The 10675-nt window shown below is 50.8% G+C and overlaps 1 long non-coding RNA gene across 1 annotated transcript; it reads left to right on the top strand.

The window, feature by feature from the left end:
• Positions 1 to 6973: 6973 nt before the first annotated feature.
• LOC106631328 (uncharacterized) lies at positions 6974 to 9830 on the top strand. The gene is made up of 3 exons (XR_008732595.1): positions 6974 to 7115; positions 7577 to 8549; positions 8918 to 9830. It is a non-coding gene; the product is annotated as an uncharacterized LOC106631328 (long non-coding RNA).
• The last annotated feature ends 845 nt before the right edge of the window (positions 9831 to 10675 follow it).

Below are 10675 nucleotides of genomic sequence, written 5' to 3'. Positions count from 1 at the left end.
GGCCCGGCGGGTGGCGGTCCCGCCAGGATGGGAAATGCGGCTCCAGGTGCTTTGCCCATCGGCCCGGACGGTGCTTTTGCCTCTCGTTACGGGTTCGGGGGAGGCAGGAGGGTCGCCGTTACCGTCAGCGAGCCCGTGCTGCTGCTGCTGGCCGGCGTCGGGGCTGTGTGGCATCCCGGGGTGGCGGGGAGGGGAGTGATGCGCCTTGTATTTGCAGTGTGCTGAGTTGGCCTCCCCCGGGGCCAGGGCTCGCTGCCGCTTCCACGGGCACAGCATCTGGTCCTGCAGTCTCAGTGTGGGGGCTGGATTTTCTTGAAACGAGGAGGAACTGCTGGCACCTTCTGTACTAACGGTTGGCTTGATTTCTTGCTATGCTTTTCATACATTTTTAATAGCCAGGTGGAGTACAAATTGTAAAGAAAACTTTATACACAGAGTTTTTAAAGTTTGAAGAGAGATTATTCACCCTCTAGCTGTCCTGAGGTTTCACCTCTCCTTCCTGGTAGGATTGATCTTCCAGTTAGAAGAAGTGAAACAAGGTCAAATGGTTAAAAAAAAAGGTTTTCTTCTGTCAGGGCAAATCTAAATCAATCAAATTCTCAGGCACCAAAGTGTGTTGTGTAACAAATGTGAATGCAAAGGTAAGCACATAGCTACAGGTAGCAGAAGAGCATGTGCGAGAGAAGTTGTGGGACTTCTAAGTTCTAACACCTTGCTCTTTGTGCTTTCTTCTGCAGATTTGCCTGGTTTTTAAGTATGGACAGAAGAGGGAGAGAACGAACGTATGCATTTTATTTGCTTACTAGAAAATATCCTGGCAGAAACACATGCTTGTGCTGTGTATTCTGTTAGAGTTTGGCTTTTTAAAATACTCATATGTTCTGTCTAATGAAAAGCTGATAGTATCTCCCATTCACCTAAGAATATGTTCAAACATAGCTTGAGATATGCTGCTAATCACATTAAGAAAAATGTATAGCTTAATATCAAACTAGCTAAAGTGCAGTCACTGGGGAATATCTTGGTGCTTGTAAACTTTAACTTAAAGAGTGCTATGAGGCTGGATTACCTGATAACCAGTACAATTGAAACAGCAGCATAAAACACCTCTTTTTTTGAAGGAAGACTCTAGGTCATTTTGAACAGCATAGAATCATTTAGGTTGGAAAAGACCTTTCAGATCATTGAGTCCAACCATTAACCTAACATTGCCAAGTCCCCTACTAAACTGTGTCCCTGAGCACCACATCTACAGGTCTTTTAAATGACTCTAAGGATGGTGATGCCACCCTGACAACTTCCCTGGGCAGCTGGTTCCAGTCCTTGACAACTCTTTCAGTGAAGAATTTTTTCCTAAAGTCCAATTTAAACCTCCCCTGGGGCAACTTGGGGCCATTTCCTCTTGTCCTATCCCTTGTATCCTTGTTGGATCTGGTAGAAATGATCACCAAATGGCAGTGTGTAAGGGATTAATTTAAATTCCAGTTTCCTGGCATTAGCAAAAATAAAGCTTTTTGTGTTATTTCTCTTAACAGTTAAAAATTAGATGCAGGAAAAATAAAGAGAAACATCAAGCTCTGATTTTTTTTTTCTCCATTTACATTTTGGTAAAACGGAACTAATTTGCTCTCCTATCTGCTATGTATCCTACTGCTGCACTAATCTTTTCTATGCCCTAGACTGTTACTAGCCTTGCTTACTTATTACTGAAAGATTTACTTTCTAGTAAAGGTTTCTTTTAATTCCATTAGCTACTACACTGCCTTTTCTCTTAAACGTTATTTTTTTGTAGTGTCCTTTAAAGATTCTTGGCCTTTTCTAACCTGGGACAAATTTATGGTAGCCTGATCTAGTTTTCCTAATCATTAATAATCTTCCCAGCAGGATATGTTCTTTGTCTTCTTCCTAATGTAATGCAGGACACATTCCGATTTAAAGTGCCCTTACCCTTGAACCACTGTGCTGGGATTTAGCATACTAACCCAATGTCCAGCAAATTTTCTTGAGGCTTGTCTCTGTCAGTTTGCACAGCACTCATAAGATACCTGCTGTCAAAGTGCTTGCATTTTAGTAATAACACCTTAGCATTGTTAATTTATGTTTAACTTTTCCTTTGGCTGACTCATCTGTTTTAATTCCTTAAGTATTCAGGTATCTTTTGAGACAGGTCGAGGAAAGGAGCACTTGTTCTTTGCAGACAATAAAAAAGCAAAAATAAATGTGTAAATAGCTGTGAACATCAGGCCATTAGGGGTGTTTCTATGGGTATGTCCACCATGCCCAGAATGGCGTAAGAACCTTTGCAAATTTGGCTGTATGACCGTATCACTATGTTTAGAGGTGCAGGCATCAATAGATGCAAGTTTTTTTACAGAATTACGAAAACCGTCTTGTCCATGCAGTCCAGCCATAAATGGTACACAGACAGAACAAAAAATGCTAGAAAAATACTTAGACCCATATGAGTAAATAGAGTATTCTGTGCCGTCCTGTACACACGTGTGTGTACATGTATTCATAGTCAGTGAGTCATGGCTCCTAAGCCTGGTTTAAAAACTGAATGAGTTCATTATAATCCCCCCTCACACACATCACCCCCACCCTCACCCCCCAAAAAAAAATACATCTGAGGAATCAATCTAATCTGCTTTACTAAATGAACATGTGAAAGTGCTTACCAGGGATAAACGTGGGAACTATAAATATTTCTCTCTCTTTTCCTCAAACAGAATGAAAACACTTTTGAGAAAATAAAGGAGTTAAAAGAAGAGCTTGCAAAGATCAGGGATGAAACTGGCAAGTAGTCCAGGCAAAGTAACAACAAAGTGTTTTTCTCACTTCACACAGTTATTCCCAGTGCCCTGATCCTGGGGAACCTGCGTACATGTGAGGAAGTCTTTTCTGAAGCCCAGTGTCAAGGGGTTTTGCGGCTTTGCAGACATCTGTGATTCTACCTCTTTGTTGTGGAGATGGGTCCATCACCACACATGATCTTCATCAAATTGTTCTTCATAAATCCATAGCTTCTGTTCTCAGACTATGCACCACCACTTCCAAGGAGAAGGCACAGTGTGATGAGAAGTGGGAACATGGGACCATTGTGGTGCATGGTGACTGGGAATGCATTTCTTACTTATGTACATGTGCATGTTTTGCAGTTCAACTGCCAACTGAAGGATAGGAAGCTCAGAACTTGCTTATTAATACCTCTGAGGTCTCTTCCTGGTTGAAAGACAACAAAAGCAACGTGTCCCATTCAGTATTCTCTGTGTATCTGCATGCACCGCTTCCCCTGATCGGTTTCTGATCTAGACAGGAAAGACAGGGAGGGTGTAAAGACATCGCAACTCTTGAGAGAGAAGATAGGCTATTGTGCTGGCTTCAGCCAGTTCTGAGCTCTTGGGGCTTAAATCTCCCCAGAATGGGTGTGATGTTGAGTTCATCTACTCCAGGGCAAATGGAGAGGAGAAGGGGCGCCTGGAGGGAGGACCACTGGCGCAGGGGACACCCTGAGCATCAGAAGTTGTTGGAACCACTGGTGACTAGAGCTGTGAACAGGGAGGACCTCTCAGATTTCTCTGCATGTGGTACCCCAATTGCTGGGTCATACATGAAGCATAGATTGTGCCATGTGGTGGGAGGGTGACTTGGTTTGCAAAGGAGGAGTTCAGGCCAAACCCCTGCAAGGCAGGTAGAACTGCAGCTCCTGCCTGTGCTTCGTGTTCACCTTGCCTATGACAACATGCCACAGAAAAGCTGAGTACAGCCCTTTTCTGATGCCCAGAAGCTTGTGCTCCCTGCTGTGCCCCTCTGAATTTTTTTGGCTGATCGTCATTTCATAGAGAGCTGTATTGTCCCCACAGCCAAAGGATACTGCAGCAATAGCAAAACAGGGTTTCTAGTTATTCCCTGATGCCTGCCTCCATCCTCCGCTTCCCTACAGCTCTCACAGAGGAGTGGTTGCCAGTGGTACATTATTCAGGCAGGCCACATCTGAAGCTTTCCATTGAATACCCGCCTTTCATTTGAAAGCCCTATCTCTTTCTGGTGGGTGGGGTCTGCTCATTTTCACCAGTGCTTTTGCAAGTGGTGGTGACATGGGAAGGAAAGGGCCATTGTAAGAGACTGCACCTGCGGCACCCACCATCACCACAGCAGGTGTGTTGTCTCAACACTGCTATGGCAGGCAACTCATGCCATCACCACAGTGAATACCTTGTTAAGGCAGCAAGATAACACCACTGCCACCGCAGAGATTTATCTATATATTGTTAAAGGAGGAAACCGACTGACGCCGTGGAGCAACGGGGGAGGCTGTTCCTGCAAAACTTAACCAAACCCCTGTGCCTGTGCCCAGACTTGGGGTCAGGGGGCTCAAGGTGCCTGGAGGCCCCTGAGGAATGCTGGGCACGTACACCATGGTCAGATGGAAGGTGTGGTTAAGCAGAACAGCTTGTAACAGCTCTATAAAAAAATGGAACCAACTAACATGGGACAGAACATTCCCCCACCAGACTTGAAAATGAATCGAACTGTTGGGACGCCGCAGCTCTGGGGCAGTAACTATTGCTGTGAACTCTTCCCTTTTCTTTCCTTCTTTCTTTCCTTCCTTTCTCTTTATCTCTCACACTCTCTCTCCCTTTGCATTTACAGATTTGTTGTTGGGCAAATAAAGTTACTTGGCTCTTGACTCCATTTTGAGTCTTAATTCTGTTCCCGAGAATACAAACTGAACCACACTCCGGTCTCAGACCGGCATGCGACAGACATACAAGTGCTGGAGATAATGAGCCACTCTGCTTCAGTTTACACCATGTTTGTACAGCTGAGGTGGATAAAAATCACAGGCGTCTTTGCTGGAGAACTTTGCCAGGGATATAACTGCCTGCCTGTTTGGGAGTCCCAGGGCAGCACGTTCAGTAACAGGAGATCACTGCACTGCCTGCCCTTGCCGTTGCTCTGGTGCATGTGGCAGTAAATACCTCCTCTGCACAAACACTCCTGGGATGGGAGTGCAAATACAAGCTGAGATGGTGACAGTTTGATGTCATTCGCGTACAGCTGCCCAGTATTAGATTTACTATGTAACACCGGTGGCACCCTGGGGCTGGGTGCATCGTGGTCCTCACTGGCATGTGGGTCAGACAGCTGTGCTGGACAGACACACAGCGTCCCAGCCTGGGCCCCAGAGTGCCTGCTGCCCTGCGTGCCACCACGCAGATTGATTTGGCGCTTCAGTGCCAGGGCGTTGAAGAGCTCTTGCTGGACTCTACAAGCGCAGAAGCGGATCAGCGCCGAAGGCCGGGGTTCGCGCCCCGCACGGGCAAAAGCGTGGCGTTGCGGAGTGGGGGCAATTTAAATCGTGGAGGGGCGCAGCCGTTCCGCACCCACGCGGTCTCCAGGTGGGGGGCTTGTCGCCAGGGGCGGGGCCGTTGCAGCAACGAGCTCCCGCAGGGGGCGTTTGTCCCGGGGCTGCAGCGGCGCTGCAGTTCCGTACTCCCGTGCCGAGCGCGCTCTGGCAACATGCTCGGGGGACGGCAGCGGGCGCCGCGGCACCACCCTGTAGGCAGCGCGGGATCGCGGTGCCGTTAACGGCGGCCAGCAGCGCCGAGTGGGGAGGCGCCACCGCCCATGCGCGTCGCCAGGGCTGCAGCACCGACTTTTGGCCGTCGGGTGGCAGCAGCAGCGCTCCACCAACCGGGCGGCTGCAGTACCCACGTTTGGTCGCCAGGTGGCAGAAGCGCTCCACCAACCCTGTGCTGAGCACTGGCAAGGCGAGCACTGGGCGGGATCTCAGCCCAGTTTACACCAGCGGACCACGGGAACTGCTGCAGGGCTCACATTGCTCTGCCCTTCTCCCACTCGCAGCCCAGGCATTAATATTTATTGCCTCCGTATGCAAAAGCATCCATGTGGCTCAAACATTTTAATCCTTTGCGTACGATGCACTCTGTTTGGCTATGGGAAATAGGGGTGCATTTGCTCTCTCTGCATTTGGAAGCATCTGTTAGTAACAGCAATTTTAAATTATTTTTTTTAAATAGAAGAGACTTTGCAGGACTGCGCTATTTGAATAGGAAGAAACGAGTGGTGTAAATAGGTGGCGTGGGAAAAGCTCATACACGGTTTTTACTTGCACAAGTAAGCCATTGTGAGCTGTTGCACGGTTTAACCTCTTGAGTTCATAGCCGTTCCCTGTGACAGGGAAGTGAGGTGTTACCGGAACGAAGGGGTGCAGAGTACGCGGCAGGGCTGGAAGGTGGGGCAAGGGAGCGGGGTCTTTCCTCCGCCTGCCTCCCTCCCTCCCCCCCCCTGCACCCCGGCAGCGGGTACCCTCCCGCGAAGATTTGCTTTCCGCTCCGTTGCTGTGACAGCCGGTCGGAAGGGCAGCTCGGTTGTTCTTAGCAGGGCGACTGTAAGCGAGTGCAGCCCTTTGCAGGGCGGAGTCAGTGGAGGGACGGGGAGGCTGTGACACCGAGCGGCAGCTGCTCTCGGCCAGCAGCTTCGCCTCGGTACCGAGCCCCCCCAGGCAGCCGCTCTCGGCCCAGCCCGCACCCCGCGGGCGGCCCCTGCAGAGGCCCGGGGGCTGGCAGGCTCAGGGGAGCCCGCGGCGGCACCGAGCCCCTGCCCGCCCCGGCGCGGAACGGCAGCCCCAGCCCCTCCTCGGCCGCCCCCTCGGCCGGCTTCGGGCCGCGCTGACCGGCGTGGGCGGGGCCGGCGGGCGTGGGCGGGGCCGGCGGGCGTGGGCGGGGCCGGCGGGCGTGGGCGGGGCCGGCGGGCGTGGGCGGGGCCGGCGGGCGTGGGCGGGGCCGGCGGCGGGGTTTGGGTTTATTTATTTCCCCGGGAGACGCTCGGGCCAAGGCGTGCTGCGGCGCTGGGTGAGCGGGCGGCTGAGGGCGGGCGGCTGAAGGCGAGCCCGGGCCTCGCCGTGGGGCAGCGGCCGGCCGCGGCAGGGAGCGCCTGGTGGCGGCAGCGGGCGGGCTGAGGCGGGCGGCCGGGACCGGCGGGGCTGCCGGCTGTTCTCGTCTCCCCGGCAGTGACGGTGGCCAGCGGGCTCCTCACGGTGCTTTTTTTTTTTTTTTTTCTCGGAGCTGCGCAGCTACCTCGGCGAGGAGGTGAGGAGCGGCGCCGGGGCGGCCCCCGTTGCTCCCTTCTGGCGGCGGGGCCCGGGGGGGTGTCGGCCCCCCGCCGCCTCCGGGCTGCCCGGGCAGCCGCCGCAGCTCTGCGCGGGGCTTCGTGTGTCCGCCAGCCGCTGGCTGGGGCCGCCGGCCGCAGAGGCTGCCTTGGGGCCTGCTGTAACGCGGACGCAGGGGGGTGGCTCGGAAGCCCCTTCCCGCGCCTGCGAGCGGGCGAGGGAAAGAAAGGAAAGCCGGCGGCGGAATCCGCCCCCCCGATTGCTGAAGTATTGCAGACGGCCAGCGCTTAGCTGCCGGGGAGGGCTGGGAGGCAGCAGCTCAGGTGTCGCGCTGATCCTGTGTCTTGGCAGTCAGCTCCTGAGCCAGGGCAGCCGAGGGGAAGAGGCCGCCTGGTTTGCTTCAGAGTGAAACGGGGCGCTCTGTTTTCCCTTTGTACCTAGGTTCGTCTGGAATTGTACGTTGACTCATCAAGGGGAGCTAAAGTGAAGATCAATCACGTATGCCTTGTGCTTGTGAGCCAGACTGCTGACTGCGGAGGGATAACTTTTGTACTCGCCGAGGGCCCACGAGGCTCCGTGTGCCCACCGCCCCAGAGTGCTGCGCTGCTGCTTGGGCAACAGCTGGGGAGGAATTGGTGGTCCCTCGTAGTTATGTGGCCAGGCCTGCTGGGCACTTAAACTAGTGCATCCAGTCAGGTAGTATTATTTTTCTAGATTGTAAATGAGCCTGAGGTTAAAACCTACTTACGTTTCTGTGTGGTGTTGTACTTCGTCAGAGAGCTCAGTTGTACTCACAGAGCTGGCACAGAGTTCCCTTGGGACTCCAGATTTGACTGTCTTGTTGAAAGGCTTCAGAGCCTGCTTTGGAAGTCACTTGGCAAGACACAGCTTTGCCATGATTTTGGTACCCGAGTTCTGACTGTAATGCCAATGCCACATGTTAGCCTTTCTTCAGAAGTTTTAAAAGCAGAGTGAGCGTTAATAATCCGATTACCTTTTAAATAAACTCAAAACAAAATTGCGGGATGAAGTGACTGCAAGTCTGACTGGGTGTTACTGCTGTGCATGTTATCCACCTGTTTACCGATCGTTCCTGCCTCTTGTTCTGTTGTAGTAATTCCTTTGGGTAACACATTGGGCTCTAAATGTAGTGCATCTCGACTTCCTTCTGATCCCCAGAGATGTTCTCAGTCTTTGTCTTCCTCACATTTAACAGGGTGTGGGAAGGCCACAGAGACTGGAAGCTTCAGCTGTGGTGTGCGGAGAAGCTGTCAGCCTTCTAAGAGAGCACGTAGCCAGCAAGTGCATTGGTGGTGCTTCGGTGCTGAGCAAGACCACAGACCTGTCTTCTTTGTGAAAAGGGATCACAAGGAAATGTGCTGATGTTGAAGGGGGAGAGGTGGCAGGGGAAGAGGTGGGAAGCAGCTTTCAACCAGTTTTAGGCTTAACTCCTGTGTTCCTGGAAATGGTGCTGGGCTTTGAGGGGTTTGGCTTTGGCTTTTTGCCTTAAGTGCGACTACCTTTCAGGGTAACGCTTTCTTGGAAGTTGGAAACAGTCCTTGGACACCAAACCAAACCCCTACCTGGGAGGGCCATTTAGCATGCTGTCGACATGTGTTTTATTCCCTGTAGGTCACTTGGCCCCAGCCATACACGCTGTCCCAGTTTGGCACGTTGTTATCCTGCTGGCTGGAAGATTCTGTCTTTTCACTTCCTTAGCGCTTGCCACAGGCCATAACAAATGTGTGTTCACTGACTGCTTTCCTTGGTTGCTGCTTTCAGATTTGAGCGTCGATCCCATGGACGTAGTGGGAGAGCAGCAGCTGGATGTAGAGCACAATCTGTTTAAACAACGTTTGGATAAAGCTACCAATTGTGGGACTCCAGAAGCAGAGAGACACAGTAAGATGCTACTCTGCCTTTCTTGGATGGATGCTCTCATAGCAGGCATACAGTGATGGAAAGACTATGAGGTTCATGGGAACAAGGGATGGCTGAATTCAGAGTGTTTTAAACACAATAAACTCTTGAAGAGTGTATAGGATGCCAATCTATTACACTGGCAGGTGAGACAAGCTCCTGTTATACTCGGTACTTTTGCGAGGCAAATCTTTGCCTAGTCTTTCTGAAATTGCATCAAGGACTCATGGCTGCATTTCAGGAGTAGAGCTACTGAGTCAATAGGCTTTTCCTACTAGAAATCGATCGGCTCTTCTGGCAAAACTTGAATTTGTTTGCATCTTCAAATCCTAGGAGGCTGACTGTCCTGGTTTCAGCTGGGATGGAGTTAATTTTCTTAGGAGCTAGTGGAGTGCTGTGGTTTGGCTATGATGCAAGAACAATGCTGATAACCGCACTGATGTTTTTAGTTGTAAGTCAAGGACTTGTCGGTTTCTTGGGCCTTGCTAACCAGGGGGCTGGGGGGGCACAGGACACTAGGAGGGGACATAGCCAAGACAGGTGACCTGAACCAGCCAAAGAGGTATTCCATACCATGGGACATCATGTTTGGCATAGAAACTTGTAGGGTTACCTGGGGGGGGGGATTGTTACTTGGGGACTGGCTGGGCATCTGTTTGCAGGTGGTGAGCAGTTGCACTGTGCATCACTTGGTGGTTTTTTCTTTCCTTTTCCCTTCCTTTGGATTTTACCCTTTTCTCCCCACCTTTCCATCCTAATTGTTGTTTTGTTGTTATTACTGTTGTTCTTATCTCTTTATTCTGTTTAACTTTTTTTCTTATCTCAACCCTCGATTTTTACATTCCTTTCTGATTCTCCTCCCCACCCCTCTAGATGGGGGGGCGGGGTGTGTGGGGGTGAGCAAGTGGCTGGGTGGTGTTTGGTTGCTGGCTGGGGTTAAACCATGACAGTCTATTTTTTGGCACCCACTGTGGGGCACTGAAGGGTTGAGATAGCGACAGGTCTAATCAGACTGTGTTAGATTAAATTGCTTGCAGTATTCATTGCATTAAATAATAGTAATTGGCTACAATGCTGGCTTATCTGTTTTTGAATTTGCTGCCCAATCTTTAAATCCTGGTAGGCTGACAAATGGGACAAGCTGGTTAGAGGAAAGAGCCTTTCTCCAGGGAAGGCTCCACTGACTTCACCTTTAAGCCTAAACTATCATCTTGCTACCTTTACTTTGTGTGTGTTAATGCATACCTGATAAATATATTTCAGTTGATTTATCAGTTAGTTACAAGTTGGAGTTAGTGGTCCTTGGCTATATATAAACCTCTCCTCAGCTTTTTGTGCGTGTTACGTCTTATGACTTAGAGTTGTACTTCAGTACAAACCAGGAACGATTTTGGTAGTGTTGCAATCTAGCAGTAATACTGCATCATCTTTTCTTGGCTGTGAACAGAAGGGAATCAAGCAGATTGTCACTGTTCTGCTAGGCAGGATGGACACCTGAACAGCTTTGGTCTCAATGCCCAGGCCTGGGCCCAGCACAAGAAACGACTGGCTGCTTAAATAATTTGGCCATAACATACCACGTTACAGCAGTGTCACCTTCGTGGAGGTGAGGCAGGGAGG

This window comes from Falco cherrug, chromosome 5 (assembly GCF_023634085.1).
Source record: "Falco cherrug isolate bFalChe1 chromosome 5, bFalChe1.pri, whole genome shotgun sequence".
Lineage (NCBI taxonomy): Eukaryota > Metazoa > Chordata > Aves > Falconiformes > Falconidae > Falco > Falco cherrug.
Note: the sequence above shows the minus strand (reverse complement) of the source record. Positions and strands in the feature narration are given on the sequence as shown.